Source organism: Trichosurus vulpecula, chromosome 1 (assembly GCF_011100635.1).
Source record: "Trichosurus vulpecula isolate mTriVul1 chromosome 1, mTriVul1.pri, whole genome shotgun sequence".
In the NCBI taxonomy this organism is placed as follows: Eukaryota; Metazoa; Chordata; class Mammalia; order Diprotodontia; family Phalangeridae; genus Trichosurus; species Trichosurus vulpecula.
Genome location: NC_050573.1, coordinates 407,128,932 through 407,152,187, shown reverse-complemented (window position 1 = coordinate 407,152,187; position 23,256 = coordinate 407,128,932). Strand labels below are relative to the sequence as shown.

General features: G+C 39.5%; 1 protein-coding gene across 1 annotated transcript in view; it reads left to right on the top strand.

The window, feature by feature from the left end:
• The window catches only part of PLCXD3 (phosphatidylinositol specific phospholipase C X domain containing 3), a 213,248-nt gene that overhangs the window by 97,077 nt on the left and 92,915 nt on the right, over window positions 1-23,256 (top strand). The window lies entirely within an intron of this gene.

Sequence of the window (23,256 nt, the reverse complement as noted above, 5' to 3'; positions counted from 1 at the left end):
AGATTTTTATCCACTATGAGCACAGAAGATTCTTGGGCTCAAGGGGGCTAATAATGGGCTAGGTCCTTCTCACAGGAATTCATGATGATAGTATACTTAACCCTACCAATGATAAAGATGAAATGGGGGAGAGGAATGCACATTTTCTCCTCCTTTCTCTATTTTCTCTTCCTCTTCTCTGTCCAGGGAAAGTAGGGGTGCTATTAGACGGGGCACTAATAGAAAAGTTGGAATAAATTAGCCCAGAGTGGGAGGGACTGGCCTGAATTGGAGAAGTGCTGAGGTTTTTCATTTAGGTTACAAAAAGTTCCTTCAGTCAATCAATAAACATTTATTACTTATACTTCATGAGCGCTAGGGGAGAAACATAGAAGTTTATCTGAAAAAGGTCTGGAGTGTTTAGTGGACTATTATCTCCATTTGACAGATAAGGAAACTGAGACAGACAGAGGTTAAGTGACTAATCCAGTGTTGCACAGCTAGTAAGTACCTGTGAGATGATATTTGAACTCAGATCTTCCTGGTTCCAGGCTTAACACTCCACCCACCATGCCATCTAAGTACAATGGCTACTAATATGACCTTGGGCTTCATCAAAAGAGAAATCAAGGAATAAAGGGATTGGAGTTCTACTATCCTCTGCCTTTATCAGACCACATTGAGATTCTTGTGCTCAGTTCAGGGCATCACATTTGGAGAAGGACACCATAAGCTGGAGAACAAATGGATAAGGGCAGCTAGGCTGGGCAAGGGCCTCAAGCTGTTACCATACAAGGACAGGTTGAAGGAATAAGGGACATTTAATCTGGAGATCCCCAATGGACACATGATCCCTATCCTTGGAAGAGGCATCAGATTTGCTCTGTTTGGTCCCAGAAGGAAGAACAATGGATAGAAGTTGCAAAAAGGAAAAACAATGGACTCCATGTAAGAAAAAACAAAAGCAAAAATTTCCTAGCAACTGGAGCTATCCAAATGTGGAATGGGCCACCTCAGGAGAGAGTAAGATTCCTCTCATCTGAGGACTTGGCCAAAAAGAACAGACGATCCCTTGTCTGACATAGTCTTCTTCAGGTTTGGCCAATGAAGACACTTCTGACTCTGAAATCCTGAATCTATGATTCAGTTTGTGGCCTTCCAAACTAGTCTGGATTTCTTAATTTAGTCATCAGCAGCCAAGGATGGTCATTTTTAACGGCACACACGCTGTCAACAAAGATAACCATGATAAATTTCACCTGGATGCAGGTGAAATTGTCTAGGTGACAAAATAGGTTTGGAATAAACTTTTCTTTCTCTTTCTGAACCTGATTCTAATACCTTCATCAGCTTCCACTGATTTATCTCCTAGACACTCAATGCCTTCAAGCTGATAATTACCGCATATGTGATTCTCAGTATGTCATTAAATTCTTCTGGATCTCACTTTCCTCATCTGTAACCTAGGGGTAAGGACCTATCTCACCTGTTAAATGAGGAAGCTAGACTAGATGTTTTCTTGTGCTCATTCCACTTTAAGATCTATGACCTATGAAGGACCCAATCTTATACAACCTACCTCCTACTATCACTCTTTTCTTCTTCAGTTAAAACCCCCTTTTACTAATTGCCCAATGGAACTTAGCAAAGTATTAGCCCTCCAAAGTAGGTATCTATACCTCAAAACAGTCAGTCAGTCAGTTAATAAGCATTTATTAAGCATCTGCTGTATGCCAGGTGGGCAGCTAGGTGGCACAGTGGATAGAGCACTGAGCCTGGAGTCAGGAAGACTCATCTTCCTGAGTTCAAATCTGGCCTCAGACACTTACTAACTGTGTGACCCTGAGCAAGTCACATAACTGTTTGCCTCAGTTTCCTCACCTGTAAAATGAACTGGAGAAGGAAATGGCAAACCATCCAGTATCGATGCCAAGAAAACCCAAATTCTCAGAGAATTGGACATGACAAAAAAAGACTGAATAATAAGAAACATGTGCCAGGTACTATGATGAGTATAAAACAAAACACAAGAGTCGCTGCCCTCTAGGAGATTGCAGTTTAAATGAGCGGCCCATTGTTGCAAATGTTATTAATAGCCTAGAATTAATTAGCTGGTGAAGAGAGAGAAGAAAGAGATTGGTAGTCTAGGGTCTGGGGAAGCATGAGGTCGAAGTTCAGGAGCTCCTAAAGATGACAGAAAGCTCAAAGACGACAGGTCCATTGGGCTTCAAGTTGTGAAAAAGGTTGCACAAATTGTATTACTCCCTTTTGACAGATGAGGAAGTTGAGTCTTAGAAAGGATAGATGCATCACTGTCAATCACCCAGCTAGTAGGTGTCTTAGCTAGGATTCTCAAAGAGTCACTTCTGGGAATGTCTTGTGGTCTGGCCCACAGAATTTAGAAATTTAAAAGCTCAAATCACAAATTTGTGCATGTCAAGGATCTCTTCTACTTCCTCATGAATACAAGGTTGTATTCAGTACCAGAACATCAATGTAAACAGGACATGTTATTGTTGTTGTTCAGTCCTTTCTGACTCTTCATGACCCTATTTGGGATTTTCTTGGCAAAGATACTAAAGTGGTTTGGCATTTCTTTTTACAGATGAGGTTCTTTTTACACCTGAGGAAACTAAGGCAAATTGGGTTATGTGACTTGGTCAGGGTCACACAGCTAGTCAGATCTGAACTGACAAGGATGTCTTGACTTCAGGCCTGGTGCTCTATCCACCATGCCACCTAGCTGCCCCATGTAAATAGGACATACAACTGGCCAAATCAGTCCTGGACCCCAGGCCGCCACACGTGTGGTTCAGTAAGCTTTCTGCCATACCACACAGTTCCTTGTAGACTTGGAAATTGTGAAACCATCAGTTCATCTTTGGTATCCTGTTTCTGTTGTTTCTTTTTCTTAGGTGATGGGCCTTCATTCTGTCCCACCCCTCCCACTCCTACCTGGTACTCTCATGCTTAATTCCCACCCCACCGTCAAAGCTTTTCTAAGTCTCACTCACATTGAGCAATAACGTGTGAAGAGCAAGATCACTGAAAACAAAGCACACTGGTCTTGAGTTTTGACCCTGGACAAATCACATAAATGTCTTGGGACTGAGTTTCCTTACCTGTAAAATGAATATTTTAATTCCCAGAGAAGTGGAGAATAGTGCTTTGTCAACACCAAAGTGCTGTAAAAATAGGAGTTATTATCATTAATAAAAGTCCTTGGGTGTGTGTGTGTGTGTGTGTGTGTGTGAGAGAGAGAGAGAGAGAGAGAGAGAGAGAGAGAGAGAGAGAGAGAGATTTTTATTAGGGATTAAATCTAAAGGAATGAAGTTATAAGTGGAATATCAGGTGGAGGCTGGGGGAGATTTGTACTAGACATTTGTAGGGACCTTCCTATGCCCTTGAAATAATAATAAGAGCTGTTGGTATCCCTGTAAGGCAGGTGCTATTATGTCCCCCTTTTAAAGATGAGGAAAGTGAGGCAGACAGAGGTTAAGTGACTTGTCCAGGGTCACACAGCTAGTAAGAATCTGAGGCCAGATTTGAACTCAGGTCTTTCTGACTTCAGGTCCAGCTCCCTATCTCCTGTGCCACCTAGCAATCACCTGTATTCCACCCACATGGAATGTCCTCTTTGGTCTCAAGTAAAATAATCTGGTCCATATAATTACATTCTATTTCTTGAAAGCCTAGCTTGATAACTGAGTAGCAGATGGTTGGTCTCCTTTTCTTTCTGAATGTTTTGTTTACTATAGTACTGCTGGTGTGTATTTCCAGAAAAAGATGGTAAGATCCTATCAGATAGCAAGCTCCGGAAGAGTAGGGATCATATTGTCTCCATCTTTATATCGCCCATATTGCTTGGCAAGCAGCAACTGCTGACTGCAGGTTTGTTGGTAGTAAAGTTCTGCTTAGGAGTGAGGAAAAAAAGCAAAAAAACAGAACTCTGGCTAGGATATAGCAATAAGGCGTTTGTCCCAGGAGGTTGTTATCTTAGAAGTGCACTTCTCTGGGCAGCTAGGTGGAGCAGTGGATGGAGCACCAGGCCTGGAGTCAGAAAGACCCATCTTTCTGAGTTCAAATTCAGCCTTAGGCACTTACTAACTGTGTGACCCTGGGCCAGTCATTTAACCTTGTTTGTCTCAGTTTCCTCATCTGTAAAATGAGCTGGAGAAGGAAATGGCAAACCATTCCAGTCTCTCTGCCAAGAAAACCCCAAATGGTGTTATGAAGAGTCAGACATGACTGAAATGACTAAACACACTTCTTTTCTAGGAATCATGCTTCTTCTTGGGGAGGCTATATTTCCTGTCTATAGAAGTTCAGTGACTACTTACTGAAGACTCACCACTTCATTTCTTGTCAGGATGCACCTGCAGAGTAACCCCATTCCCTTGTCCAGTGCTGGGTTGGAACCCTCAGGGTCCAGAACTATAGCATGCTTCTGGCACCCACATTTGACTTCTCATCACTGTGAGTGCTAAACACTCCAAGGAACAGGTTGTTTTCTCTGCCAGCATGACTGACCCATGGTTATACCATCCTCAGTGCCTCTGCCACCCATGTTCTCCTACTCCCACATGCCATCACTCAACAGTTTTGCCCCAAGTGAAAGGACTCCTGATTACAGCTCTGATACTTCGTATCTGTGTCTACATATTAGCATAGGCTCTAAAGTTGCATGATCATAGAGTCTAGTATTATTTCACAGAGGAGAAACTGAGGCCCATAAAGGTGAGATTCCTTTCCCAAGATCTCACTGGTAGTACCTAGAACTGGGAATCAAACCCAACTCCTTTCATTCAAAATTCAGGATTCCATTCAGCCTGGATTCCTCTGGTCACATCTCAAAAAACCGGAGGGGATGACCCTAACCAGCTGTGTGTCCTCTGGCCCTCAGTTTCCTCATCTGTCAAGCATAGAGTAAGGAGAAGGTAGATAAGGAGTGAATTATCTGTAAGGTTCTTTCTAGCTTAATAATCTAGCTTCAATTTCCTGTAATAAGGAAAGAAGATATAAAGTGCTTTCAGCCTTTGTGTGTCCAGACACTATCCCGTTGTTTTCTTAAATTTCACTAACCCCTGCCTGCCCCTTCCACCCATTCAGTTCTTTCCTGAGCCCCAAGCTTCTCCAGCAGTCTGAGTTTAGTCACTGTGCTTCCTGTGCTGTTGGAGTACAGGTGATACTGCTGAGATATAAGATCATTGTCATTCACATCCTAACATAGCAACATCGACAGGAGTTTTTCTTCTCCTTTCCCTTAGAGCTTTAGTGCAACGAGATCAGAGGAGGCAGGGCAAGGAATCAAAAATCACCTGAAGAATGAGAAGTTGGCTCATGTTTTTTTGTTTCTATGCACTCAAAGAATTGATTTGTGAGGTTTTAATGTATTACTTGATTTTGCAGCAATTTTCTTTCCCTCCTGTGAGAGTGCTGATTAGATCGACTGAGATAAATAAGCCCTGTATTCAGGCCACAATAATTGTCCTTTTATTTCCTGATTTCTAGTATCATTTTTGTGATTCACTAATGGAAGAAACATATCAGTGTGGATGGCTCAGGTGCTGGTTTTTCCTATAACTGAGCATGCATAGAAAAAAAAATCTATGATTAGAGGTATTGTGCTGTGCTACAAAGAACACTGGGTTTGGATTCAAGAAATTTGGATCCAAATCCCAGCTATACCGTTGACTTCTCCTAGTGTGACATTAGGTACTAGTAACATCAACTGACATTCATCTCAACCTTCACTTATATTATACTAATAAATTATGTTGGCATCAAAGGTTGAAGGCCAGGCTTGGAGTTAGGAAGATTTGGGTTCAAATTCAACTCCCTGTCACTTGCTAGCTATATGACCCTGGGTCCATCAAATTAGTAGCTAGATGGTTTATCATTATCAAAGTTAGCAATTATACAATTTGTTAACAATTTGATAAATAATAACACAAAGACATAAATAATTGCAATATTTTATTGTGAGAAAGATCACAGCCAGAGTCACTCCCAACATTGCTGCTTCTCTTTTCTTCTGTAATATAGTCCCACCATTCAATTCCTTAAGATGCCTTTCCAGACTGACAGTTAAACTGGCAGACTCTTAGAGACTACTACTACTCATTGAATGATGGTCAAACTTTAATTGACCAAAATTCCAAAGCCTTCTTGGAGGTGGAATATCTAGATTCTCTGTGGGAGAGTATATTGGTGCTGGTATTCCATTCCTCCCTGTGGTTCTGTCCACATGATTTCTCTCACCCCCATCAATTTTGTGGGAAAAACAGGATTTGTTGTACAGGCTGATGGAAGGAACCTTCCTTACACAATTCGCACATAGATGTCCCAGTCAAGTTACCTGCTTCATGTCCAACCTCTTATTCTATTGCTTATCTTCCCTGTGCCTAAGGGTCTACTGTTATTGTAGAAAGACTGATTTTAAAAGTGATTTAAAACTAGAAAGATTTGTGTACATGAAAGGAGAAATAGGTTCTTGGGGCAGTGTGTTCCACTTTCCCTTTTCACAGTACTCTAAGCCAAGGTCCAGGCGGTACTAAATAGTCTGTTTGTGAGTTGTTAATCATTTTATTTATTTTAGTTGGTGTAGGGAACTTCCAGTGTGGAAACTCCTCCACTGATTTATATGCGAACTGCTCTGTAACTCATAGTCTTTGACAAATACCTGAGAGGTTAATGAGTGATTTCCTCATGATGACATAGCTGAGATGCATCAGACTCTTTCTAAATTCTTTCCAAATTGTTCCATATCTCTCAGGTTGTCAGTAAATAAATCAACTCCATATAAGCATTAGTCAAAACATTGTTTAACATTGTGTAGAAAATGCTAAACATTCATTGTGTAGACAAAGCAATGTTTGTTGTGTACACAGATACAACCTAAACTTTCAGACAACTCTTCTCATCTTATCATGTGTAACAACAATGCTGCTTGCCACTACTGTGGCTGTGTAAGACCAACAACACCAGCACACAGAAAGGCTGCCAGCATAGGTTCTTTGATCTGCTTTGCTAAGGAAAGCAACTTTAAGGGGTTAACAATCTCACTTTAATTAAACATACATGTATCATTCACTTAGTTCAGGGGAAAAAGTCAGCACCCTGAAATTCAGAGAAAATACAAACAGAAATTACAAGCACACATCATATAAACAGAATAAACACAAATCAGCAGACAGGCTTCTATCTGTCCATAGCAATGCATACAGTTACCAGAGAGAGAAGCACCAACATCTGGGTTTTCAAAGCTGGAGTGGGGCTCCAACGGCTACCCAGAGTCTCGTCTGGCCAAATCACCAACACTCTTCCAATGAGTGTGCCCCCAAAACAGAACGACAACCTCAGATCTAATATACACGTGTCTCAGGGCCCTGGGACACTTGATTACCTCAGTGCTGAGAACCACTCAAACAAAAAACAGCAAAAAGTCCCATTTTGCTTTCCATTGCATTTGAAAGACAGGACTCATCCAAGGTACTTGATTGCCTTAGCATTCCAAAAAGAGAAAGCAGTAAAAAAAAGTCCCACCCTAATTACCATAACACCATGTTGTTACCTAATGGAAACAGTGCTGGACTGAGGCTTGAGTCTGAATCTGACCCTCACTCCTGTGCAGGTGACCTTGGGCACTCACTTGGTATCTCTCCTCCTCAGTTTCCTCATCTGCAAAATGAACCTAATGATCCCCATCCTACCTGTGATGTCATTAGATTATGAGAACCAAATATTATACAGTGTACGTAAAGTGCTTTGTAATTATCAAGTACTCTAGAGGTACCTGATAGCCTAGTGGATAGAACCCTGAACCTAGAGATAGGAAGTCCCAAGTTCAAATCCGACTTCAGACACTTACCAGCTGTGATCCTAAACTTACCCCTTTTACCTCAGTTTTCTCAACTGTAAAATGTGGATAATGGTAGCACCTACCTTGCAGAGTTGTTGTGAGATTTAAATGAGATATTTGTTTTTTTTTAAAGTGCTTAGCACAATACCTAGCACATAGTAGGTACTATATAAATACTCATTCTTCCCCACCCCCTATAAATATGAGCTGCCCATCATTAATAGTACTCTGATCAGTCCTCTTTCCTTAGTCCTTTTCATTTTTCCACTCATTTATTACTCTACTTTTACTTCTTGTGATTAACTCCTTGTAAATTACTCTGAGAACAGAGGAAACATTCCTGACAAATGCAGACTACTCCTGATCAACATTAACAAAATGAATATCTCCAGAGGCTAGCTTTAAATTAAAGATAACTCTGTATTATGAATGTGTTCCATTTCTAAAAATGAAGGGTCATGAAAACTCTGAAATGAGTTATTTCTCATTTTAGAAACCCTGGTGCCTATTAGGATTTATCAGTAATGGTTCAGCATGGACATAGGCAGGAGGCTGAGGCCTCCTACTGTGGCATTTAACATAAAAATGCACATTAAAATATCACATTTCTTTTAAACTAAAAGGAGTGAATGGATTTTGCTCTTTTGGGTTGGGTTCCGAATGGCAAATGCAAGAGTGTGATGTAGCTAGATTGGCAGGTCACCTTTTTAATGTAACATCTAGTGAGTAAGATCTGCATCAGATTCTTATCTTACTATCACTTGTCTCTCTTCTCTGTATTTATATAACTTTTCAAGAATGTTTGACATAACTTTATTGAAAGTGAGACCCCTCTCATGAATAAACATGTAACCTTTTATGAAAATCATCCCCTGAAATACAACTTCCAGGTTTGATCTTCCACAAAATTCTGTATGTTTTATTCTTCAAGGAAATCCTCTCTCAAAGATGCTTTATCTCCCACTAAGAGAAGAAGCAGTCAGTTGTTCTCTCTACAAACATTATGTTAGTTTAAGGGAGAAAAAGAAAGCTAAGGAAGAATCCATGTAGAATATAAACTCTTGAGGGCAGGGACAACTTCATTTTATCTTTGTAGATCCTGAGTACCAAACATGGTGCCTTTTATAAGATCATAGGATCCTAGTTCTAGAGATGGAAAGGAACTCGAAGGTCATCTAGTCTTAGAATCATAAGCTTTGTAACTCAGAAGAACCTTAGAGATTTTTCCATTTTACAGATGAGGAAACCAAGATGCAGAATTATTCACAGACTTAGAGAATCTCAGAATTGGATGCCACCCTAGAAATCATGTATTCTAAACTACAGCTAACCACAAATTCCCTCTACAGCATAACAACAAGCTGTAATCCAGCCTCTGTTTGAAGCCCTCCAGAGGAGGAACCTATTATCCTCTTAGGAAGCTCATTCTACTTGTCAACAGTTCTAATGGTGAAGAAATTCTTCCTGCCATCAAAGCTTAAATTTTCTCTCTACTACTTCCATACATTGCTTTCAGTCCTGCTCCTTGGTTCCTGGAAACAAATAGAATAATTCTAATCCCCTTTTGCTTTCAAGTCTTCCAAGTGCCTGAAGACAGCTATCTGTCTTATCTTTTGCAAGACCTCAGTGCCTTTAATTGATTTATTCATGGAATTATCTATGGCCCTATGACCCTTCTGATCACCCTCTTTTTGATATCTTCCATTTTGTCAATGTCCTTCCTAAAATGTGACATCTGTAACATAATAATACCATTCCAATGTGGTCTCATCAGGGCAGAGTATAGGGAAACTTCCCTGCTCTATACAATGTCTTTCCCTTAATATGAGCTATGATTATATTAGCTTTTTAATAATTTCTAACTCATACTGTTGAGTCATGCTGTTTCAAATCCACTACAGTTCTGAGATCTTTTTTTCCACGAGCTGTTGTCTAATTATATATTCAATCTTATACTTGTGAAGTTGATTTGTTCAACATTATTTTTTATCCATGCTAAATTACATATTATTAGATTTTGCCCTTTGTTCTAGATTGTTGAGTTCATCCTGACTGTCATCCCAAGTGTTATCTTTCTTTCCCAGTTGCATGTCATCGGAAGATTTGATAAATGTCTTTAAGTCGTTGGTAATAAAGTTAAACAGCACAAGACTGGGAATAGATGCCTGTGATGCTCCACTAGTGGCTTCTTCCAAGCTGACTGATTTTTGCATTAATGACTCTTCTTTGGGTCCAATCACTTAATCAGTTTCAAATCTACCTACTGCATTCCAATTTGACCCACATCGAATCATCTTGTCTATAAGAAGAGCATGAGAAATTTTATCACATTCTTTAGTAAAATCTAGATAAACTCTATCTCCAGCATTCTTCTGATCTGCCAGTCTAATAACCCTGTCTAAAAAAGGGGCAGGGGAGGGAATGAGATAGGATTAGTTAAATGACCTGCCTAATATCACACAGAGCTAGGATTCAAACTGAGATTTTCTGATTTCAGCCCCAAAGGGCTCTTTCTACTATTCGAGTTGCTTCCTATCTCTCCCCCACCCCCCCACCCCACACACACACACATACATAGTATTCCCTTCCACCACCACCTAACAGAACAGGACTTTGAGGTGATAGCAGGGAAGAGCTTGCAGAGCTTTTTCTGCCTTGTCTTTACCCTGACAGATTGGGCAATAGGACATGGCAGAGTCAGTTCACCCAGCCAGTTACAGACTTTCATGAGGTCCTTAAAGATAACAGAACAATAACTTGCACTTCTTACTTCAGGTGAATTATCCAAAACAGGTGAGAACTTCAGCAGAGAGAAAAACCTAGAATCAACTAAGCTAAGGAAACACTTCATTTCCCCCTTTACTTTCCTTTGCCACCTCATTCATGTTGCATTTCAGTGGGGAGTATAGAAATTTTTACAACTTCGTGGTGCAACAATACTCAGAAGACTGTATTACTGCCATTATTCTATTTAACCTTGGAAAACTATAGGCAGGATGATGGGCTGCTATTGCCTTATGTCTTCTCTTGTACTAGTTCCATTAAGTAAACCTTAACTAAGTAAACCAGTGAGCCTGAGTGCCTTTGTCGGAAGATTTGGAGCCAAACATCTCATTTCTGAGCTGGCTTTACTACGTCTGGACTTCTCTGAATGACCCCTCCTCTGTCCCCTGAAAGCTCATTATTGGCATAAGCTAATCATCCTAAAACATCACATCAGCCTTGGTACTCAGTATCCTCTGCCTCTCTGATTAGAGGCTGGGGCCATGAACTTCGAACCTGCATTTAATGAGAGCTCAGTTCAGTTATATCGTCATTTCTCACCTGGCTAGACTACTTTGGGACTTCTCTGATTGACTTCTCCACCGTGCCCTGGTATCAGGTACCTTCTCCCTTAGCTCCCATTTTCCACTTCTTTTTGTGTGTCATCTTCTCCCATTTGACAGTAAGCTCCTTGAGGGCAAGGGGCATCTTTTCTATTTTTGTATTTCTATTCTCAGTGCTTAGCCCAGTGCCTGGCATATAGCAGGTGCTAAATAAATGTTTATTGACCATTGGAAGGAACCTTAGACATTGTCTTGGTCAACTCCCTCATTTTACAGGTGATAAAATTGAGGCCAAGACAGATTGAGGCACACTGTTTACTCTCCTTTTTTATTTTGTTTTTTTTTTCTCTTTTGTTTTTGTCTTTGGTTTTTTGTTTTTTGGTTTTTTTTTTTGGTTCTGTTTCTTCTTTCTCATGATTCATTCCATTGGTCATAATTCTTCTTTACAACTTGACTATTGTGTAAATAAGTTCAATGTGAAGTTATATGTAGAAGACATGTCGGATTCCATGCCATCACGGTGTGGGGGAAGAAAATCTGGAAATCAAAATCATGTGGAACTGAGTGTGGTAAACTAAACATAAAAAATCTTAATTAAAAAAAATTGAGGCCAAGAAAAGTGAAATGACATATTAAAAGTCACAATATTGTTAACTGGGATTTGAACTCAAGTCCTCCGCCTCCCATTTCAGAGCTCTTTCCACTAAACCATGAATTTCCAGTAAGAGCAGCACTAGATTTGAAGTCATGAATAACTGAGCACAAGTGCTGCCTCAGACACTTTCTGGATGTTTGACCTTGGACAAATCACTTAACTTTTGTGAGCCACAGTTCCCTTATCTGTAAAAAGACGATAATAATAACATCTACCTCATAGGGCTTTAAGGATCAAATAAGATTATATAAGAAGCTCTTTGAAAACCTTAAACCAGATATAGCTCTCTTTATCCAACTTGTATATGTGTATATGTGTAGAACACACATACATGTGTATGTGTATTTCATGTATGTGTATATATGTACATGTGTGTACATACATACACCTACATATGTGTGTGAGGTATGCATATTTCTACATATGTATATATACATATATCTACATATCTGTGTGTATATGTGTGTGTGTGTGTGTGTGTGTGTATCTGTACCTGTGTCCGCATCTATACCTATACCCATCTCTGTCTCCATCTCCATTTCTATCTTCCACTCTGCCTCTGTCTCTAGCTCCGTCTCTGTCTATCTCTATCTCCAAGAGTTCACGTGGTCCCAGGTTTCTTTAGTTGCTCTAGTTGGCTACAGTTGCTTTGGATGGGAGCACTAGAAAAACAATGACATCATGGTTTTGAGATGTTCATTTATCTCTGACACAAAAATAATCGTTCTGATAATAGAAATAATAAATCAAAGTATGTATACACCTCTTTGTGTCTGATGGTAGCTATCTCTAGGGTGGGGGAGGGGAGGGAAGAAAAAAGAAAAAAAAGAAATTTACACAATAACTTTATTATATATTTAAAAAGAATAGCACATTGTACATAATAGATGTGCAGTTTCATGTGCAATTATCTTTTTTATTATACTATGTTATGGAAATTCTTATTTTATTCCATAAATTAAAAGTTAAATAAATTTTAAAAATTATTATTCCAAAGACATTTAGGGTGATGATATGTTTGAGTATCTTTCAGTGTTGTGATTTTTAAAATTAATGCCTCCTAGCATTGAGGCGCAATATGGTATACTGTAGAGGAACAAAGAGCTGTCCTCAGAGTCAAAAACCCCTGAGTTCAGGACCCACATCTGAAACATTCTGGCTGTATGACATTGGGCAAGTCACCCAGGCAGCTCTGGAAGTTGTGTTGTACCCCCTTTGGGTACTTGTGTCTACATCCTATTGGAGAATTTGTGTCTCTACTCCCTCTACTGCGCTTTGAAATCTCTTGAACTGGTAAGTTTTTGAAATGTTAGATGTACTGTCTCCTGCTGCTCAAATAGGTTTGCTCTTATAGGTGATGGGGGTGGAGAACAAAGAAATATCAACTCATCTCCTCTTGAAGCCCTTTGATATAGTCACAAAGGCCCCACTTCACAAAGTTGGGTCTGGCCTATGCTGGACTGGGGGACTGGACCATCTGGGGTGAAGCCAGTCTTTGCTAACAAATGGCATTGACCTTTCCAATTGAAACAAAACATTCCCCCCCCCACACACACACACACTTCATAAAAGATATAGGCTTGTGACCTCATTTATCTACCCTTCCTCTTTTTCCTGGGCCTCTTGGGCTGGGAAGTTGATCAGAGACCAACTAGCCTACAGGACAGGTACTAAACTGTATTGGTAAGAGAAATTTTTATAGTAGGAGTTATCTACAGTAATGAAGTCACATGTTGAGATGATGCCCTTCCTTTTGTTCCACCCTCCCCGCCCCCCCTTCACCGCAAGAGGAACATCAAAAATAATACTATAGAGGTTTGGATATAGGTCGCTCCCTAAAACTTACATTTCTTTGAAAGCAAAAAAATGTGTAAATTAGGACCGATACAGCACCAATTTCAAGACATATTTAGATTTTATTTAAGTCAAATTTAGGGAGAAAGTATAGGTTATTCATTTTTACCATATCAGTCCAAATTTAGGTCACTCTTAGATTTTTGTACAAATTAGATATGTTGAGGGAGGAGGGATTGCCCACTGAATTTGAGGCCAGCAGACTAATAATGTGATTAAAAACATATATTTATTGACTTCTCTGATGACTTTTTGTCTGCCTGGAATGAGGTAACCTTTAGGAGTTGAAAGTCTATTAGACTATTTCTACTTAGGAAATGTCACTTTGGGAAGAGTAGAAGTTGATCCTTGGCAGGGAAGTTTCAAATCTAGAATTTTTATAAATATATTTTTATAGATGGCAATCCATCTAATGGAGCCATGAAATTATTGTGTGCCCAAAATTTCACAGTATGCACTTCCACAAAATCAGAGTATGGCTCTGTTTGAAATCATATCTATGTTCACCAGATGGTTCCGATCCATGGTTTAGCAGCATAGAAGCCCAGTCCTGTAAGATCAAAACTCATTAACTTTCCCTTAAATCATTTGGCCTAATCTGCTCTTTTGTTCCAGTCTTTAAAATTCAATTCAGACATTGCTATTGATGAGTTAATGGCCAGATAACTTCCTTAATAACTCTGCTCTCCTGATACGCTGTCTCCAGTTACTAATATATCCTATATACAGAAGCAATGCCTTCCTGGCTCCATTCCATCAAGTTCCTTGACCCCTTCACTGGTTGCTTCCTTAACAGATGTCTGGTTTTTGGAAGGTGAGGCCTTATAGAAACTTGTTCGATGTGCCTGATGCTTTCCTCCTTGAGAGCCCTATTATATATCACCATGCATTTTGGTTTTGGTGACTGAAAATATATCAGACTCCACAGAATGGATTAGCTCCCCTTTTAAAATTTTTTTTTAAATTTTTAAATTTAAAAAGAATTTTTTAAATTGTTCTTTCTTTTAACTCCTAAAGGTCACTGCATCCCAGACAGGAGAACTAAGGACTGGGACTGTATTAGGATTTCCATAGGATGGGATTTAAAAGAAATAGGATATGGTTCTTGCCCCAAAGATCTAGTTGGGGAGAACATGTGAGCATGCTCATATACAGACCCATAGGCTCATTGTGACATTGTGGTTGAACCATAAAAGTGCTGGGTCAACTATGCAAGACTAATAGGACTTCTCCTATACTCTGTCTTCCCCAGTAAGACCTGCATGGCTTGAAACTAAAACATAACCTTGTTGGGATCTCAGAGTTGGGGAACAAGGGTGGCTTTTGTTAGAACTTTCATCCTTGGGTAGTCAATTTTGTTTCAATTCTTCACCCTAGCTGTTCATTTAAAATTGATTCATTAAATATCTTCTGGGCACATCCCTCCAGAAGATCACTGTATTAAATACCATGGTTGATGCAAAAGAAATAGGATTTGATTCCTATCCCAAAAGTCTAGTTGGGGAGAAGTGCTCATGCTCAAACACAAACACATAGGTTCATTGTGCCAATCGGATTGAAATAGCAAAGTGTCAGGTCAACTATACCAACGAGTAGGATTTTTATTCAACATTCAGGTTGGAGCTAAGAAAGGGAAAAATCAATCACCATTTGATCAATTGATGAAGGTTATTTATTAGCAAGGAAGCTCAAGAAGAATGTACACATATCAGTTCACAGTCACCTCTGCCTCTGCCCCCCGAATTCCTAAACACTGGAGTATGTCATAGCAGGACACTTGCTTTGGATGGGAGTTAGTTGCAACCAAGAAGCAGTAGGACATTTGGTTGGGAGGCTGCCAGATGCAATAGCACAGCTCTCAGGGATGTTACCACTCTCAGCAGTGTGGCAGTTCTGCCATCTGCCATCATCAAGGATTCTTTTCTGGCCTTTGCTGAGTCTGAGACCTGCTGCCCAATAATACAATAAAAGGGGGCGGCTGAATATGCAGGGTTATATACAGCTTTTACTAGACTAAATCAGCAAAAGATTCAGTCCTGAACCAGTCTACCTTCTGCATGGATGGTTATTGAGTGTATCCTCTCAGACATCGGATATATAACCTCAATATCATCTTTGACTCGACCTTCTCCTTTACGCTCCTCTCACCACAGCACATCAGTTGTCAGATATGTGCATCATACAAGAATACATGTCTGCTCCCACATATGTTTCCTTTTCTACACTCATATGTCCTTATTCTAGCTCTGGTCCTTGTCACTCCTCTTCTGGCCTGTTGTGGTTATCTCTTAATTGATTTACCTGATCTAGTCTTTCCCTTCTCCTATGTATGCTCCATGCAGCTGCCAGAATAATTTCTAAGGCACTTTTCTGATCATGTCCTTCCACTTCTCCAAAATTTTCAGTAACTCTCTATTGCTTATAGCATAAAATGCAAACACCTTAACCTAGCATTTATGGATCTCCACAATCTGTTTCTGACTTCCAGTTTTATTTCACATTAGTCATCTTTATACACTGTATGTTCCAGACAAACTTGAGTCTTATGTATTCCCTGGACTTGGCATTCCATCTCTTATTCCTGTGTCTTTGCCCATGTCTCCCGCCATGTACTATCTCCTCCTCTCAGAATCTAGATCTACTTTCAAGGTTCAGTTGAGACTCTGCCTCCTACATGAAGCCCTCCTTGATCTCCTGTTGTTAGTGGTGTCTCTCTTCTCAAATCATCTTAAATCTGTGTGACAGTTCATGTATCATATCCAGCAGCAAAGTGTAAGCTTTGTGAGGATGGGGATTATCTGATTTTTAACTCTCTCTCTCCAGAGCCTGGCACACTACTTTGCTCTGAGTAAGTTCTTAATAAGTCATTGTTAAATTGAACTAAGTGGAACAGATTGGCAGAAGTGAATTCGGAGCCCAATGGTGAAGGAGACAAAAGATATGTCCTGACAGCAGAGAGCGTGCCATGTCTAAAACCAAAGAGGTAGAATCAGGGAAGTCGTGAATTAATTTGGCTGGAAACGAGACTAATTATATTTTTCCAAGAATAAAGAGCCTTCTAAAAATATAGTGTTTCAGTAGCCCCTGGATTTTACATTTTTCACTTACATAAAGATACACAATGAAATGAGTTAAGGTTAAGTGAGCACTATGTCTCTAGAAGCCCCTAGTGGTTCCCTTACCTAACTCTTGAGCCAGAGTTGATTAATTTTCCCAATTTATATTAAATATTTGTTTGCAATAAGATAAAGAGGACACATGAACTTTATTACAAACAAATATTACCTATCATTATCATGTTTTCAGTGTTGTGTGCTTGGGACAGTCACAGATAGTTATATATGTGGCTTGAATTCACATCCAGTAGATTCTCTTCTACAGAAAAGGAATCAAATCAGATCAAATAGCAAAGCTTTTAGTTGGGACAGAATAGCAAAGTAAATAAAAAGGAGAAAAATCATACCATACACATACGTGCTATACATCTCTTTCCTCTCCTCTTCTCTCTCTCCTCTCTCTTTTCTCTCTCTCTCCTTTCTCTCTTCCCTCTCTCTCTTCCCTCTTTCTCTCTTCCTTCTCCCTCTCTTCTTTCTCTCTCTTCTCTCTCACAATCAAGGTTAAGTGACTGGCCCAGGGTCACATAGCTACTAAGTGTCTGAGACTGGAATTGAGCTCAGGTCCTCCTGCCTCCAGGGTTGGTGCTCTACCCTCTGTGCCACCTAGCTGCTCCTAAAAGCTGAATCTCTCAAATTCTCATACTCCCCAGATAAATGAAGGGATGGACTGGATGACCTCTAAAGTATCTTCCAGCTCTAAACCTATGTCCTCATGCTCCTAGGGCTGCAACCCATTTTGAATACCTCCCATAGATCCTAGCAACTGACTGTGTCTCACTGATGCTCCCTGCAGCCTTCACATCAGCATTTAGTGCCTCTACACAGAGCTATGGCTGTCGTAGGCTGCTGGGCTTCATCTGTACTGACTCCTGTAATCTACAGGAGCTCTCTTCAGTCTCAGGCTTCTTTTTTCTCAAAGGAAGTATTATCTCTTTTTTGTGAAATTGCACAGTCAGCATGCCAAGAGCTAGTCCATACATTTTCAGTGCTTTTGCTTTTAGTCAGGCCTACAGCCTTGCCCAGACAATACACAAAAGAACCTTGTAGGTCAACTTCAGTTGTCCCTTGGGGATCCCCCTATACCTTGCTATTTGAGCTGGGGTGAGTTAATCTATCTCCTTCCATGTCCCTGGCAGCTAGTAGCAGGATCATGCCAATTCAACACGCCTCAGGCATGTACCTAATAACACTGTGACTTTGGACATTTTTTCATTTGTCCCCTTACACATAGGCCAGTGAATACAAGAGAAAAATACCTTTGACCTTTCAGTTACTATGTAGGCACTAACTGAGCCCTGAAATGAGTGTTTTATATCTCTCCTTGAAACATACATGGCTCTTTTTTTGGTGCTCCTATCAAATTCCAATGTGTATTATAGTTGTTTATGTACATGCCGCATCTCTTCTATTAGAGTGTAAGTTCTTTGTGTATAAAAGAATAATATTGGTTTTCATTTCTCTATCACTAGCCCTGTGCCTCATACATAATAGGTGCTTGCCTAACATTGGTTGAATTGTGTGATCTAGGTGGATGATTATTGCATGGAGAAGCTGGCTAAAATATGTGGTTTGAATAAAAGAACCAATGGTTTCCAGAACAATGTAGAAATCAAGAAGTAGCATTGGAGTGCGGAGAAAAGGTCAAAAATGTGAGCTAGGGTCCATCTGTAATTCAGTAATGGGTATCTTTCATTGTTCCCATATGTGTTCCATGTCTTGGCTCCTTGTATGTGATTATCCTGCAAAGATAAATTGTCTCCGTAAGTTTCTAAGGGCCTCCTCATCACAGAGAAAGCAAGAGGAATTGGCTTGCTAAGCATGGAATGTTTGGCAGAAACTCAGATTGTTGTCTGTTAAGGGCCATGAGTAACCTGTTTGGTGATTTGATGAGGAAGGAGTTTGGGAGGCATAGACAGTTTAAGTCTTTCGCATTTTGTGCATTTTTCCTCTTTTCACTTTCCGATTACCAAATGGAAATGTGATTATAATAATCCTATTCCATATGACCTCTGAGGTTGGCTGTGTTGGATGGATGATAAGCACCAAATGAAGCACAGGACTGATTAGCTTATTGTGCCATCATGCTTAGCAGTTCCATAGCATCAGGCATTCCATTATTTTAGAGACTTTTTGTGCCCTTTCTGGGCTAGAGAAGAGTCAAGCACATTTAATGGGAAGGATAACTTGGAAGATAGTTCATTCAAAGATTTTCCTGTGTTTTCCTCTGGTTATTTTTCTTAGTTCTGTAACCAAGTACTCAGATGATAGTTGTGGGTGTTTGTGTGTTTGAGTGTGAGTACACACATGCACATGCGTGAGGGTATAGTGAGAGCAAGCAGGATGAGGAGAACAGCAAGTAGGGTTACATTTGATCACTCCAATATGTCGCTGAACATTAAACTAAAAACTCTTTATTTTAGTGACTTAGTCTTGAATTAATTAGTAAGTAATTGTGTTGTATCATAGCATCATAAGATTTGGAACCAGAACAGAACTTAGATATTACCGCGTTCAGTTGGTGAAAGGAAGGGGAAAGACAGACTCAAAGATCTTCGAGATTCCCTTCCAGTCTAAATCTATAATCCTAAGGAGGGAGAGAGGATACTTTTGATTCCATATGCCAAATGAGGACTAATAGAAATGATTTCCCTCTTACCTCCCCCACCCACTCACCTGATCACTTGAGTAAGGGGAGGTGATTTGAAGACCTTAAAAAATTAATACAACAAGCCATTCTCAAATGTCCTTAATTCTATACTAAAAACTAAAATTCCCAAGGTAAATGTAGGAAAATTCAAAGGCAGCAAAACAAACATTTAGGGGAATTTCCTCAATCAGGAAAATGAATGTAAGGTTATGGAAAAAAAGTTTTTTCCTCTTTTTTATTTCTTTATTCTGCATGAGCATTAATGTCTACAAATCAATGGTTTCTCAAAGTGTGGTCTGAGGGTCCCAAGCCTTTCTGAGATCCACAAGGTCAAGATAATTTTTATAATAATATTAAGATGTTGTAATTTATAATATGGTGAATATAAATGTATAACCCAAATAACAACTTTTTTGACAGAGTCCTCAAAATTTTTTTAAAGTATAAAAGTTTTCTAAGACCAAAATGTTTGGAAACCACTGCCCTAAGTATACCAAATCTGATAGTTTAGTGAGCAAATCAGTGGAAATCAATAGATAAATAATTTACTTTTTTGTGTCCTTAGATTTACCAAATGACTTGAAATCTGTAGGTGATGTCAAAATATAATTGTTACATATATTTTTCTGCCCAGATTTAATTCTCTACTTCCCTCATTAAAATATTTCCCCTCAACTTCAGTTTTTCTCTAAGCGTAATATATCTAGTTTATATTGTGCAAAAACCTTATCCTGAGAGCCAGTCACTGCAGGCTCCCCACCAGTGGGGAGACCTTCAAAAGAGACTGACTGCTCACCAATAGTCTATGTTGCATAAAACAGACTCCCATTCAGGTATGGGTCGGAGTGCATGGGGTCTTATGTGGTTTCAATTCTGTGATTCTATGAATCAAGAGAGCCCAGAATAGCAAAATCATAGGATTATGGATTTAGTGCTGGAAGGGGCCTAAGAGACAAACAAATCTACCTCCCTCCTCCTTTCCAGTTTACATACAAGTAAATGAGGCTCAAAGCAGTTGGGTCTCTGTGTCAGACAGCTAGTAAATACAGTATAGTAAGCATAGTAAATATAGTAAGATAGTATTGTGTGTGTGTCTGTGTGTGTGTGTGTGTGTGTAGTAAATATAGGCAGGATTCAAATTCACATCTTCCTTACTCCAAGTGAACAGGGTTTTTGAAACAAACGTGGGAGGAAAAAATTAATCTATCACCTAGTTTATTCCCAGCCAAAACAGTTGTGATTGCCTTGGTTTTAATCATTACCCTAGCTCCTATTGCTTTTTAATTAATAAAATCACTTCAGTCATTGAGTCTGGGGTAGGTGTGGCAAATCTTTGGTTGTGAAACTTGATGACTGACAAAATTTGAGGTCAAATTCATTTATAAAAAATACTTGAGGGGGCAGCTAGGTGGCGCAGTGAGTAGAGCACTGGCCCTGGAGTCAGGAGGACCTGAGTTCAAATCCAGCGTCAGACATTTGACAAACTTACTAGCTGTGTGACCTTGGGCAAGTCATATAACCCCAACTGCCCTGCCTTCCCCCTCCAAAAAAAAAAGAAAAGGAAAAACAGAAAAAATACTTGATTAGATTTATACGGTGAAGTTTAATTAGTGTATGTGTGCATACGTGCACACATGTAGGCACACACATACCTGGGCACGCACTTTGGATGTTGCTTCTGTTAGCACAGTCAAGGAGGCAGGGCAGTTGCTCATCAGTAGGAACATGAAGGCAGTAAGTCCTGCCAATACCCCCCCCCCAAAGCATCAGCCTTTCTCCCATTCTAAGGCTGTCTTGGATAACCTAAAGCCATGGAAACTCAGACCATCTGGCCTGGTTTTCCTACACTTGTCCCTATGCTGTGGTTGCAAGATTCTGTTGAGAAAGGAAAAAGCAAGAGAGCCAAGTGATGAGTAATGCATAAACCAATATCCTCCTCTCTTATATGGAAGAAAGGTGAAGGATCATTAGGACAGAATATTGTATACATTGTCAAAGTTTCTCAAGGTTTCTGAATCAGATTTTTTGCTTAAATATTTATCTTTATCAAAAAAGAGTATTCTCTATGGAAGGTGCAGGCATGGGGTAAGGGTGGGGAATAATTTTACTTTAAAGAAAAAAGATGTCAAATCCTTTTTTTTAAAGAGCCATGTAAAACATCTTTGTGGTAAAATAGTTTAACTCTGAAGGACCTGATGTTTCCCAAGGTGGCCTCTCTGAGAAGCCTTATGTGCCATACTGTGCCATAAACCATCTGAGTTCTTGGGCGCAGAAAACAACTGAAGAGCTTAGGGAAGGAAGTTATAAGATCATCAGAGTTGTATTACAGGCAGTAGTTTTAGAATTCTTTCCTATTTCTTTGAGAAGACCTATATCATAAATAAATGAATGAACAAACAAATGAAAACAAATTTAAATGCTAACTATGGGCTAAGCTCTAGGGATAAAAATAGAAAAACATAATCCCATCCTCAATCTACCATCCCCTAAGGAGCTAGAAGGCCTACAACTATCGCACATTGTATATTTTCTGACTTTTTCAATGTATTAATCAGTTGGGTGATTTTTTTCCTCCAAAAATACTATTTATTCTATGGAATAGTTCTTGGTGACGGGGGCGGAAGACTTGAGATAACCATGACCATGTAAGAAACAGAAGACATCCAATAAAAACTTATAAAAATTATATATTCCCTAGTATCAAGGACTTCACACTCTAATTTGGGGAGACCATGCATAGAAAGGTCTGTCAGAGACCATGGGTGTCAAAGGCAATGCTCACATTTCCTGATAATTCTTTTTTTATGTGTATATCCATGTTTTGCTTTAACTACTTTCATCTAGAATAAGGGATACCAATGTTGCATGCATTCCCTCAGTTATGTTGTGTTTCCATGTCTGTGTTGGCTCAGAAGTTTGAACACACAGAATATTGAAAAGGTATTGGCCAATCATGATCAGAGTACCTAAAAGTATAGCTGTTTCTGCCTATCTGCGAATATGTTACAAGACTAATCCACTTCCCTTAGGTCGGAAAGGGGGGAATGGGAATCAAATATCATGACACCTTTAGGAACTTACTCCAGGGTTTGTATAAAACTATGATGTGTCAATTAGTCCATTCGTCTGTATCTATAGATAACTATACCTAAACTATTTTCTACCTTATTGTGCCTCTTAAAATACTGGCTTCCTCGTCACTATTCGGTAATTTAATTAATTAGTCATATTAGCTGGTCTACTCACATAAAGGGGTTGAAGTCTTAGGTACTTACAATTTCACTTGTTAGTTAAGTTGATGCCGTGGTGGGATAAGCAACACCTCTTTTCATTTTCTTTGAAACACCCCATTCTTTTTAAGAGTCTCAAAGCCTAATGGGAAGCATGGTCCAATGTTTCAGAAGCAAGTCCAAGAAGATGCTTTGGGTAGGGAGGGCATTGTTGAGGGAAACATTTCTAGGTGCTCACCCTCTAGAATCACAGGTCATCAGGAGAGCTTTTCTAGTCTTGACAATTTGTCTCCTGATTTTCCATGAAAAGGTCAGTAACCTCATTTGCAACAATTAACTGCTAATCAGAGTAGCTGATATTAATGTTATTCTGTGCTTAGAGCTTTCCTCCTCTCTTGGGAATCATCCAAAATTTTCTGAAAAGTTTTTGATTGACTGGGCACTTAGCTTCAGTTACCTTTATTCTAGGACAGGGCCACGAATATGTCTGTGTGTGTGTCTGTGTGTTTAAATGGACTTCATCAGTCACTAGGGAACATGGTAAAAGTTACTTTTCTGGCACCTCACCAAACAACTCCCTCATCTTTT